This window comes from Xiphophorus couchianus, chromosome 2, assembly GCF_001444195.1.
Source record: "Xiphophorus couchianus chromosome 2, X_couchianus-1.0, whole genome shotgun sequence".
NCBI classification, from domain to species: domain Eukaryota; kingdom Metazoa; phylum Chordata; class Actinopteri; order Cyprinodontiformes; family Poeciliidae; genus Xiphophorus; species Xiphophorus couchianus.
The window spans coordinates 14,795,142-14,809,121 of NC_040229.1; the positions used below are offsets into that span (position 1 = coordinate 14,795,142).

The 13,980-nt window shown below is 36.2% G+C and overlaps 1 long non-coding RNA gene across 1 annotated transcript; it reads right to left on the minus strand.

Annotated features, from left to right (window-relative positions):
• Positions 1-539: 539 nt before the first annotated feature.
• Positions 540-13,720, minus strand: LOC114151918 (uncharacterized). Its single transcript, XR_003597046.1, has 3 exons — positions 13,590-13,720; positions 9,595-9,687; positions 540-1,935 (listed from the first exon to the last, which is right to left on the minus strand). It is a non-coding gene; the product is annotated as an uncharacterized LOC114151918 (long non-coding RNA).
• Between the last annotated feature and the right edge of the window lie 260 nt (positions 13,721-13,980).

The window sequence follows — 13,980 nt, forward strand, 5'->3', positions numbered from 1 at the left end:
TCTCTATTTTCTTCTGTGCGCTTTCTCTTTTCTTTTTTTTATCCCCTGCCGCTTCTTTCTTCCTCTCTGAGCTGATGCTCAAACTGTGGAGATTTTAAAGAGCAACAATTTCTCAAGTGATGTTTTAATTAGGAAACTGAGGTTTGAGCATCCTGCTTTTGCAACTTATTTTCTTTTAACTCTAATATCTTGACGCAATAGAAGCAATTTGACAACAGTTTATGGTGAAATGTGAATCTGTATTCAAGCTTTACTTATGCAACAAAGTGGACTACAAATCATGGACATAAGACAGGATGACTGAAGGTGTGTGGGGTAACCTGCTTCCTCTCACCTCTCACATAAATCTCACGAGATTAATTCTGCAAAATGTTAAAACTGTTCAGGGAAGTCATGAAAGTACATGTCACCAAAGAGGCTGAAGATCAACATTTTCCGTCAGAAAAGAGTTGATTTGCAAAATCTGGCAAGCGTAAAGCCATATTAAAAAAGTGAACTCTATGGAGCCTAGTATAAAAAAAGGCCAAAAGTACAGCATACACAGTAAATTTTTTTAATTGAAAAAATAGCAATCACATTTTACACCCTAACAGCAGTAAAACATGAGGGAGACAGAGCTACTACTATTATTTTGTAGGTTGTTGTCTTAAATCAAAACAAACTAATGTGAGAGATACCGTTAGTAATCCTTATTTATTATTTCACCCATTTCAATATATTGCAATTTAATTAATACATCTGCAAATGATTAAGGAGCAATAATAATAATAATAATAATAATAAACAAATAAAGGTCTTATTCTTAAGGAAGCAATCAAACCTTTCTTTTTAGGACCCAATGGAGGCACCACCACACTTTACTCAAAGCTAAAAAAAATTGTATCAGTGGAGCTTAATATACATTAATTAAACTGACTCTGTTTCCTTTAATGAGAGCTGGAGGATTTGATGTCAATGAAGCTAAATTCACAAAGAGTTCAATGCGCTTAATTAAGCAGCATATCTGCAATAAACTGAAATAATCAATACAGAAAAGAAATCTAGATATAATTCAGCTTTGTTATGGATCCTACGTAAGACGCCGACTCACCTTAGAAATAGGTAAAATTACCTTTATTAGGTTTTAGTTGGATACCTTTTCCTTTCTGGTGCAGCAATTAAAATGCCTGTTTTATCAAGGCTTTTAGTGATATGTGGCAGAGCTCGCTGTTGCATCTGTGTGTTGCGCAGAGATAGAGGGTCTATGGAGGGCCAGGGAAGCAGACTCCAGAGATCCATCCATCTCAATCTGAGGCTACAGCTGACACCTTACAAAGAGGTACAATTAATAAGGGCATTATCCAGCAGCAGGCAACAATGGAGTTCTAAAGCAGAGACACCAACCTCAGGAGGCCCAGGGAGCAGAGAAAAGGGAGCGTGTCTGTTTATGGGTGGGGGGAAGTGTGAGCCAAAGTGCTTCAAAATGGAATGCATTACAACCAGTGTCTTCAGGATATAAATTACAATCTATTACATCTGACAATTATGATAGATGGTGCACACTGGGTGGTACACAAAATAGGTCAAAATTATTTTTAATAATTTCTACCTTTGACTCGTATGATATTTTTGGCTGGATAAAAGTAAAAGAAAAAAAAAAGTACAAGAGACTCTTTACTGCCTGACTGATGATAGCTCTTCAGGTTATAGAGACATCATTAGAAGGAAACCTGAGTTATCAAACCTGGTCTAACTGATAATGGAGCCCTCATGAAATTGTCCTGTTAGTGCAGGTTGAGTGCAGCTCTGTGGTTCACAGGGGATAGGGCGGGGACACCGCTGCACTGACATTTACAGCAATCCAGGAGTTGTTTGTGGTCACTGGACTGGAGACAAACGTTGAACCCAAAAGGTCAGAGGGATTGTGGCTAAATTTCATCCACAGTGGAGGTCCCTCTGTTGGAAAAGACAAACAGAAAGCAGCTGAGGTGTGTTGGGGGCCAATCCTGTTTTCCCTAGAAATCAATCTGTCATCATGTAAACACAAGCCCAGCCCAAAAGGAGGATGGAGCTGAATGAATATTACCTCCCCCATGCAAAAAAAACCCCAAAAAACAAACAAAGTTAAAAGGATATCACACAAAAATACAATTAATACGACCTCAACAGAGGAGTGAAACAATGCTCTGGGAATAAATTCCTAAATAATACAATCAAAATCACTTCATTTTTTTAAAACAGTCAAGAGTTCCCCCCACCCCCTCATAGTGATGGTTTTATATATTTTACAGCTCATTCCACAAGGAGAGGATGAGCTTGCTTATGGATTAAGGCTTTGATCAATAACAAGATAGGAGGCCGGCTCTCTAAGCTCAAGAAAATTAATTCGAAATGCAGTCAAACTCTTATCGACCCGCAGCCAGGGCTGCTTTCATTGGAGGTTGTTGATAATCCACCAATATTGTGATGAGCAGCTAATCTCTTATTTTAAATATGACTTCCACTGCAAATAATAAAAGTAAAGACTGGCCAGTCATTTGTTATCTGAACAGAATGTGGGGTCATGAGATGTGTTTGGATGAACAGTGCTTTAAGTTCATCTTTACAACTTTTCAGTCAAGAAAAAGTTTTGTTCATAGTAGCTAGGTGGAGAACTTTAGACATAACTGTTCAGTTGAAGAAAAATAAATGATTTGTTCATTTTTTTATTACTTGAAGAGGGACAACAAACAGTAACTGTTAAAAAGGAGACAGGCCTGACAGGAGAGAACCAATTTGTAGATGCAATTCCAGGCAGAGCTTTTCTGTTGAAAAGAACAATAAGGATACACTTGTAGGGTAAAAAATGCAACACATTAAACACATTTTTGTTACAGATGGACTTTCCACATTTTGCAACAAAAATAAAGATAAAATACAGAAAACATATTACTTGCAAAAAGTGCTGCAGCTAGATTGAGGGTATCATTAAAAAAGACAGGCAAAAGAAGATAGAAAGGTACAAAGAATTAGACATGAGTCAATATTTGTTTCTAAACCAATCCAGTCTTAGTAGACCTGTTCTTAACTTTTGTTTCTGTAGAAACAATTTTTAATCCTTGGATATAAACATACTCCACATTTCTGCTCATTTATCAGTTTGTTTGAAACCGGACTGGAGACCAATAAGACAAATGTGAAATTATCTCAAAATGTTTAAACATCGAACATTTAAATATCAGACAGTTTCTTATCATCTAAAATATTAAGATTCATTTTTGATATTCAAAAAATCCTTTTAACAAAGTTCTTCAAATTTGTTCAAAATCTCATACCCAGGTATTTATCCTCTTATTATAAAAATTAATTCTCACCTGGATTGAGTTTAGGTTACATAGATTTTTAACAAAAACCTTGACATTCTCATTTTTGCAATACCCTTGCAGATTGACAACTTTGTTATCAGTATGCTTGCATGTCAGTATGAGGATGCACATCTGGAAGATTGAGAGTAATATAAAGAACAGAGAACCTAATATAGTTCCCTGACAAACTTCTGTTCCAGTTTTTATTGAAAAGAAAGCAATCTACTGTTATTTTAGAAACCACTCACAGCAGGATAATGATTTCAGACATACTGAATTTTCACAATTTTGACATCAAGACTGATCAACTTTGGGTTATATCTTCTTCAGGTCTAAAGACATAGTTCAAATTACATTATAAAGTGATTGTTCAATAGAAGGTAGACAACAGATTCTGACCAATAGTCTAAATCATAAAGGATTTAAATAACCTAAAAGTTACAATGAAAGATTTTCTCTTTTTTATGTCTGAACTAACATGTTTGATTGGCAACTTATTACTTATGAGTAAGAATGTGGACTTATATTTTTCTATGAAAATAGTACACATAACTCCTTTAGACGCTGTCCAAAATATTTAGAGACTGCTGATTAATCCTCTAGTGTGATCTCAAAGAAATTAATGCCATCTGTATCATGAATTGCAGTAGTTCTGTTGCAACTTATAGTTAGCTCTTTATACACACACACACACACATATATATATATATATATATATATATATATATATATATATGTATGTAAACCAATGTTTGACCATAATAAGATCCAAGAAAATTAAAATATTGCTGAACAAAACCAAAAAATATTTTCCACCAATTTACAGATCTCTCTGCCTGAATGTAAAGATTTAAGCAGATTTTATGACAATAATAGAATTCACAACACATTGTTTTACAAAATAAAATTTTTTGCTGTGGCCAAAACAAAGAACAAAACAACCCCCCCCCCCCCCATTAAAAATAAAAGATTTTTCTTTTTCTGTTCTTATTTTCACTTGCTATGCCAAAACTAAAATAAATAAATAAATAAAAGTAACTGCAGATATCAGTTATTATGATACAAGATTCTTCTGAGAGTTTAGAATTTCCTTGGACTAAAGAGACGTATCGGTCAAGCTTTTCTTTCCAGTCAACCAATCAAAAGTTGTCCCTCTATGCCACAGAGGCAGCACTTATGATGAGCCTCATTCCCCTCTGGCACAAACTTTTAACACTGGGGAACGGTTGTTGTGCAAGTTACAAATCAGAAGCAAAAACAAAGCAGGTTAATTGATGATCAGCACGATTGGGTTTTAATGAGGCCACGATGCCCATGGCCAGGCCCGGATCAGGATACGCAGGACTTTCTCCTCAGTGCTCCGTCTTCTTTGATCTTGTTTGGTTCCTTGACTGCGGCGACAGCCATTGTTGGCTTTAATTACTTCACGAACCAAATGGTACGGATGAAAGATAGGTTTCTGTAATTAATAAAATTTCCATAAATTTGAATCACTAACCAGTCTCATTAGCTGGCGCCTTTTGTCTTGACTGAAGTTCCCATGTCATCTTTTTCCAACTTTAACTATACAGAAAAGATATTTCTCGAGGGCAGGGATTCACTTGATATGCACCATATTTCCTGATAATCAAATTCACTGTAGGTAATTAAATGCAGCACACACTGTAGTCCTGCTCCAGTGATTGAGGTCAACCTGAGGAAAACGGCAATTGCTGCATTAAACCAAGCAAAGGTAAAAAAAAAAAAAAGTCTTTTCAATTAGGTATTTCAGAGGAACGCTGCAGCTGCAAGCATGTTGATCTTATTCAAGCTTAAAAACATAATCAAATTGTTGAAGAATTTGTCTTTGATCATGTGTAATCAGGTTCAGGGCTGCTTGCTGCATCACTGAGTTTCAGGGTTGCTTGTTGGCACTTGGCGGTTTGGATGGAAGTCAGCTTGGCAGTGACCGAGCTGCAGGGTATTCACAGGACAATAAAAAGGACAGTTACTCAGAGGGAGAAAACACCTGTTGTTTTGGAGATTTCAAATATGTTTGGATTGGAAAGCATTTGCTGAAATTTAAAGAAAAGCAGTGCCTTGTGAAACTACAAACACAACTTGAACTTCTTCACATTTTGTTGTATGAATTTCAAAGTATTTAATTGTACAGAGGATGGAAAATACTTTAAAAAAAAATTTCATACCCTTTTATCGTCAATACACTTTATCCTGATTTCATGTGAGATTAACACAAGTAGTGTAAAATTGACAAGAAAAATGGTACATGGTTTCATCAAAAGAAGAGCCTTAAAAAGTGTCGTGCAGATTTAGATAATGGACAAATGAATTTTTATGTATTTTGAAATGTTGCATGCTATATAGCAATACAAAAGAGCATATAACTCTGAAATAAAAAAAAAAGCTACAGATTTTGGGGTGCATTCATATTCATGCCTTTTTAGTCTTACACCTCATCTACCCTCAGAATTCACCCAACTCCTAAACAAAGCCCAGTTTTGTATAATAAAGCTCAGTTGTTCTGTGAAGGTTTCAACGGCTTGCAAAAGATTATTAGAGTACAAACAGCATGACGAAGATCAAAGAACTGCACCAGACAGGTCAGGGACAAAGTTGTGGGGAAGTTTAGAGCAGAATTAGGTTATAAAGTAGAATCCAAGCTTTGAATTGAAGGGCAGGTGTTTGTACTTGGTTTTATTTTGGGGGATCAGAGTACAGGGGAGTGGATGTGATTGCACATCACACCTTTCAGTTTTATTTTTGATGCACTAATCTTCTTTACAATATAAAATAAAAAAAAATACTATTTTCTGGACTTTTATTCAGATGCATAAATCATTAAAGCAATTAACTGCATCAACAGTATTTCTAATAAAAACACACCTCCATCAATGCATTTTTTTTTTCTCCTTTGGTGCAAAAATGAAGCTTTTTCCAATTATCACAGACCAGGTCAGACAAAAGGGAAGCAAGTCTTTGTTGCTTTGTGACAATGCTCATCTTGCGGAGAACAGCCTGTCATTACCCGGCTGTGGTGTAATAGACTGACATGGATGCTATGGGGAGCAATTGATTCCAGCACATCAATCAGTAGGGGAAGCACACCTTTAATGATTGCAGAGAAGTGGCTTGTTTGTCCTCAACATCACGATAAACGCTAACACGGAAGTGGTGCACAATGCCAGCGTCACTGACTGAAGAGGTAGTTGCTTATAATGAGGAATTCTACAGACCACTCCCTGGTCTTGTTTCTAAGAGTTTGCTTGATAATCCTGCAGCTCTGGTCTTGAAGACATAATCAAAATACAGAATTTTTCATTTTGTATATTACATGATTCAAGCATCTCATCAAGGATGAAATTAAAGAGAACATTTTTATCTGTGTTTGTTTAGATTAAAAACTCTCCGTCTGTAGGTATGTGTGCCAGTTAGAACAAACGATGCAGAGAATATACAATCTTCTTCTCTAAAAGGGAAGGTCCCACCTGATTAAAAAGGGCAGGGGAAAGACTTTGGCGGGCCAACGGGAGAGGTCAAGGATACACAGAGCAGTTCCACTCACCCCGCCTCCTCTCGCATCATTTTTTTATGTGACAGCAGCACCCGGAGGTTGAAGTTCGGCGAGACTCTTCATGAACAGAGCGCTTAGCGTCAAACACAAGATTAAAGCAGGGGTGTCGCATCTTGGCAGGACCAAATGAAAATATCAACTGCTAAGCTCACCCCCACCACCACCACCCTTCTGAAAAAGCCAAGGGACAGGTATCTAATATTAGAGAGTAAAGCCTAGTTAGCAAAGGCAGCCTGCTGCTTTCCACATTCTCAGCGCTGGTCAAAAGGCCAGACTGGCTTTGGAATTGCTTTATTGGGGAAATATATTACAGTAGAGGCCTGCAGAACAGCCTTATTAAGGAGGCAGAGAAAAGATGCCCTCGTGACACGTAGTAGGAACTGGGGACATTTCCATATTACTGAATGAGATGCAATTTTAGATTTTTTATTTTTTTTTGCAAAGCACCATAATCAAGGGAGCTGAAATCTTTAAAGCTTAATCCTGCGGTTCAAAACATAAGATAGCAGTCTAAAACCCCACAGTGTCTCTAAACACGTTGAGCTTGTGAAACTGTATGGAAAGTTAATTTCATTTTAAACAAGAAATAAAAGTTAAAGAGACACAGTATCAAAGTGGCTCAACCACGTGTTTGGGATTTAACAAGCACATTTTAGAGAGAAGCAATTTTGTTGTTCACAAATGACTTGTTTTCTTCCCTCGTCACAGCGCGGCGACAGAAGCTGGTGCTTCAGCTCTTGAGTGGCTTGGAGGAATAAAAGAGGCTTATCTGGCCCCTCTCATTTCTTCGGCCACATAATCAGATGACCTGAGGAGAGCTTAAAGAAACAAAGCCAGTCCAACAGTCCCTACTCTATCTATCTATCTATCTATCTATCTATCTATCTATCTATCTATCTATCTATCTATCTATCTATCTATCTATCTATCTATCTAAACAAATCCAACTAGAGGTAATGTAACAAAGTAAAAATCAAACTTTATGACCTCAGCTCACCCATAAAACTCTCTCCAGAAAACCTCATTTGCAATAATTTATTTGACACATTTCTAGTTAGTTCTTTTCGTGAAAATGTGAACTTTTTATCGTAAAGTTTAATAGTCTAAACACAATTCATGAAGAAATCAATATTTACACACATAAAAAAAACACTTGAAAAGTTGACTAAACAAAGCAGCAAGACATCCAAACAAACTCCTTCCACTCTATTTCATTTGACATTGTAGGTAAATAAATGGCTTAAAGATTTTTTGCCACATGATCCCTGCCAACGCCTATTTTCTTCCCCTGTCATACAGCACTATTAATAATCATAAACTCCAGCAAGACATGAAGCTGATCTCGAAGGCTTTTCTATAATCCCTCCCCTGGAAGTGGTCTTTACTGGAAGGCTAGTTTTGTGATGGGCTCACCCAGTCGCACAATGTTGCACTGGGATACAGCATTCAGCTTAAGCCAACTTATCTACTGCATTCAAAGCACATCCATTGAGCTATGTGGGGGAGACTTTTTGCCGATCTATTAAAAAAAAATGCTCTTATCTGTATTTAGCATATGCTGTGTATGTCAGCGCTGGCAGCTTTAGACGGATTTACACAGAAAAGGAAGGGGAAAAAACACCTCAAGGTATTCTTGAGCTGAAACTAGTGATAACATTTGGAAACTTCTGCAGACAAGCAGGTTTTACAAAAAGACATATTTATTTGTTACTTTGTGTTACGTTTTGGTGCAAAGTGAATGTTTTTGAATTAAATTAGCCTTTTTTTAAAGAAATGGTTCCATTTTCTGCCTGAATGCATAGAAACACTGTTGCCACTCAACAACAGGAATCAAAACAGCTTTTCCTTCAGTAAACATTTAAAACGCAAAATAATATTTATACAACGTGCATTTTTGCACTCTTAATACAGAAGAGAATTGAAAATTAAAACATTTTTGAATGTGTTTGATGGAGTTAGAAACAGTTTGTATTAAAAACAGTCGAGAAGAAAAAAAGATCTGTTGTTGCTAGCTGATGGGTACTTTTTGGATTCCAGCAGCAAATTATGTGGAAATAATCCACACATGAGGCTTTCAGTGTGTTTTAGTGGGAAATCCTTCAGAGGAAACGCTGCTGCTGCAGAAAAAAAGGGCTCCCAGCCCCTTTCTTTCACTTTGCTTTCATTACAACAGACAAGCCTTGTTTGCACTGCGACGTAATCACTCTTAGACAGAGGGGGAAACTCAACATTTGCTCAACAAAACTGAAACAAATTTTGCACAAAAATAAAATAAAAAAATACACAACTGGATTTCCTCCTTGAGCTGTGAGAGAGGAAGAAAAATATTTGGCTTTCAATGGGACGGGAGGAAAATTTTTATGCAAACCTAACTTTGTTAGTCGGTTGCTTTTGTACATTGTCAATCTGAACCAAATGTAAAATATTTATTAGGTTTTTTTCTTCTTCCTTTTTTATTATGTTGCAAGAAAACCTTTATTTAACTCTGCTCTCTGGGCAGTGGAGCTTTGGCCTTTGAAGCGATTGAGAAAGAGCTCCGTCATTTATGCTGCATTCAGTGCTGAGAACTGAGCCTCCAAAAACAGCAGTATCCTCTCATACCTGTTGAGAACACTTTCATCCTTAATGGGCTCATTAGCCACATTGTTAATTGAGTGCCATTCAGGCCAACATCAAAGCTAATAATAATTGTTTACTTACTTTAGTTGCTTCACCAAAATAGACCCAACTGAGGTGGAAGGTTGCTTGGTTAGAAAGTGTGCATTCAGACAGGGATGTCCACTCCAAAATTAACTGAAAGGAAGAAAAATGGATCATTAAAAATGCTGTTTTTAGTTCAGATGTGTCTGAATTTTAATTAACCAATTAAGGAAGGATGGAAATGAGTAAGTAAATGTTTTAAAAAGTGTCTTAATGTCAAAAATTGTGTTTTATTTGTGCATTTGTATCTTTATTTATTCTACATTTATTTTGTAATAAAACAAATATAGGATAAAGAATAAACTAAATACTTAAAATAATAATACAATAAAATAAAAATAATAATAGTAATAATAATAATAATAATAATAATAAAAATTTCTGAGTTCTTCTCCTGCAAGTTTCCTCTCTGCCAGCCTGCTGCCACATTAGTGGATAATGGGATGGCAAAATGGAGGCTAACTCATTGGAATTAAATTTATCAGCATGTGCTCAGAGGTAATAAGCTGTCAGTTATAAAATGAAGATTTGTATTTAGATATATGATAGGAAGAAGAAATGAATAGGCAAAATAAATGAAGCTGCTTTACAACTAAATTACTTATTTGGAGCCAACAGACCACGATGACAGTGATTATTGCAGATAATATTTTCTCCCCTGTGGAGGTGAAATAGCAAATATGAAATAGGTTCACAAAGAGTTAACACAAGGCTCACACAAATGTTTTGCTGGACGGTACCATTATCAAACATTATAATGTAGGAAATCTAATTAGTACTGAGGTGCTGAATGACAGACGTGTTAGAAGTGACAATTATCAGCAATATTTTAAACATTTTCAGACGTATATGCATGCAGCTTTGTTTATAATCTGAAATGCTTTCACATTAAATGCTGTCACTTTAAATTCAGCTCCAGCCCGGTGGGGAAGCTGAGTATCCATTTCAAACTAAAATTTTCATGAAAGCATGGATTTCTGGTTTGTTTGTTTTTTTCATAAACAAGAGAGAGAGACGAGGGCTGAGCTGATGAAAGCTAGTCAAAGTTACACCTGGGCTCCAGGCTAAGGCAGATCCATTTCAATTGATTAGGTATCTGAGCGTGATGAAAGTTTTTCAAAAAGTGACACCACAGTCAAAGCATTTCAAAGACAACAATTTCCGCTACATGCCAGGATGCAAAAAACATGCCAGAACCCACGTGAGAAAAACAGATGAAACATTTAAAAGCATTGCATTTAAAATTATGTGACAGTAGCTGTCCTTCTGATTCCCTGGCAACTAATTTGTCGTCTGTGTAAGATGTCATTTTAGTCATCTAAATTATTTGATAGCAGCAATCTATTATTATTTACTCAATTTGTGCATTGCGGGAAGACTTTTGTAGCATTTAAAAAAAATAAAAATCTAAATGTGAACACTTTCAATTCCAAACAGGAAATTATTTAAAAAGAAATACTTGAAAAAAACAAAAAACAAACTATTTATCAGGTGCTTTTCACAAAATGGACTGTTTTCAATGTTTTGTAACTAAAACATAGGCATTTGTGATAATATATTTTAAAAACACAGCTTTTTTATTGAGAATGTGTAAAAAAAATATTTATTTATACTCGTTTCTTCTGAATGGAAATAATATTAATTTTTTGGAGTGGCCTAGACAAATTGAATCTGATAATATAGATAAATAAATAAAAAATTAAAATAAAATAAAAATTCTGTGGTAGGAGACAAAGATTAGGGTCATTGTAAGGAGTTCTTCCAAACAAAGATTTTGGGCTAATCACAAAAACAAAAAATAAATTGTGAAATATTATCAGTGAATACACAGAAAAAGTTAATCAGCAATTACAATAGGAGTTGGACTTTCTACATCCAAATTTAGATTATTGCATTGATTATTGACAAGCTAAGTAGTACTATTAATGAAAAAGAGGAACAAATATAGATTTAAAAAAATAATAGTCATTTTACATTGCTTTATTTTCTTTTAAAATATGTTTATCATTTCCATTTCAAAAGAAAGTTTGTGCTTGAATGAAAATCTTTTAAGATGCTCAGCGTATGAATACATATGAGTTTAAATATTTTCATACCGGCATTATTAAAGACAGCAGGTCTCAGGAAAATTTGTTTAAAACAAGATATTTTTAGTTTTGCAGAGCTAATTTTCTTTTTTACTTGCAAAAATAAAGCAAAATTTATTTGTGACAAAGTCACATGACTGATTATTATCTTAAAGCTGCAGTACCTTTTAATATATATATCACCTATTGTGAGAAAGATTTGTTAGATATGTTCTTTTCATCTGAGCAGCCTGGTGTAAACAAGCAAAGAAAAGTGTATTAAAAATGCTGTGTCTGTAGGGCTCATGTCTGATGTCTGTCAAATCATTAAAAAAAAAGGAGAGACTCTGTTATCAAATGCCTGGGATCAGCAATAGTGGTGGCACATCACTGAGATGAGGTATGCCTTCCATGGGGGCAACTCGAGGGGGCCTTTTGTGAATTTATAGAGTGCGATAAAATCAGCTTCATATTTCTCCGCGAAATCGGCTGATGAAAGGAGCCTGCAAGAGAATTACACGACGGAGAGTTTTGTCGCCAGACCCGTAGGCTTTAGAGGCTGGGAATTGAAAAGATAATGAGAAAAGCTATGCTGCAAGGTTGGCTGTGTTTAATAAGTCATCATGCCTCCTATCTATTGTTAGGAGCCCACCAAAGATTGTGTTTCCGCCATTGCTTAATACTCTGCAGCAAGCAAGCGTTTCAATGGCTATATTATAACCAGCACGGCGTCGAAGGGGGCTGGAAGCTTATAGCAGAGACACCATTAGAGTCTTATGATAGCAGTGAACAAAGAACTGAAAAAAATGGGTCTGTTCTCTGGTTTTCTTTTCCTCTAAAAGAAAATGTGACTGTAGTTAAGATTTTTCAGCTCTCAACTTATATTTTTCTGCAAATTATTTGTGTCAGTGAAAACAAAATGAAACAAAAAAAACAAACAAATAAGGCTGCAAATGACAGCAATATAAAGAACAACATAACAGAACGGAAGAAGTGATACTAAAAGAAATTTTCATCTCATAACTCATCAAACAAATTTCCCCCACTCCAGTGCTCGCTTTCTTCTCCTTGCAGAGTGTATGAAGGAAAACGAATGTAAATGTGAGCTGATGATGAATGGCTAAACTGAATTTCTGAAAAGAATTAATGCTTTGTAGTGACACTTGACACATATTGGATGAAGGAAAAATGAGGAAAAAATAGAATAAATAAGGACGTACTTTTTCTTTTTTTTTTTTTTTACAGCTTGTGTAATTACTGTATGACACATGTAATGGCCCATTTTTTGCATTTTGACGGCACGCTTCAGAGCCATCTTTTGTCTTCATGTCACCGCCTCAGGGCATGCATGAAAACAACACCATTACTACACTCAGAACTAGACTGTTTGTTGTACATTTGTTCGCTTACATCTGTCTCTGCTAGCTTTAAAAAGACAGCCTTGTCGCACACTCTGATCAACAAGAGTCAGTCAGAAAGGATTTTTGAAGCATGCAGAGTTTTTAACATGGAAATTGGCTTTGAACCCCATCTGCACAGGTCGGCACATCTCTGGGCAAAGCTCCGCTGCTGCTGCTGACGGAGAAAATGAACAATCGGTTCCTCGTAATGTGGCCTGATTATTATCCTACTTACCTCCCACAAATTTAAACTCAGAGCAAATTTCTGTACCCTGTGAAATCTGTAAACTTGGAAGTAAGGAGGGGTATTAATGTCTGTTTTCAGAAAAAAAAAATGAAGCTCTATCTACATTGAGGTTCGAAAACAAACAAACAAAAAAACTCAGATCAACAAAGCACTTTCTGAGTCCAACACAGGAAAACAACACCTTATGGAGACTACATGGAGAAAAACAGAATATTCAAAATCGGTTGGTTTTAACATTGCCATCAACTCCGGCCATCAGGAAATAACTTTTAAAAATCCTACCTGGGTAGAAATGTTGTTTTCAGACTCCAAAATTAAAACAAAAAAAAGCTCTAAGATTTATATGTCAGGCTCAAGTGAGGTGGGACTCAGACTGTGCAACATGATACAAACCCGAGCAAAGTTTGAGCTGAGTGAGTTCAGCGACTTTGGGAAGGGATCTGTCAGCATCCAATCTGAGATGTCTTTATTTGACGTGATTGTGTGGTTTTTTTTTTTTGTTCGCGGCCGGTCCAGCCCGCCAGTGTCCCTTTCAGCCCTAAAAGCAGCTGGGTCCCTGACCTCTACAGCAGCGGCCCTCAAAGCCTGGCTCTTTTCAGGCTCGGGAGCACAGGGGGAACCTCCCCGTTCCCTCCCACCGGCAACATCCCTTTCAGCTGCAGAGATAACTTTA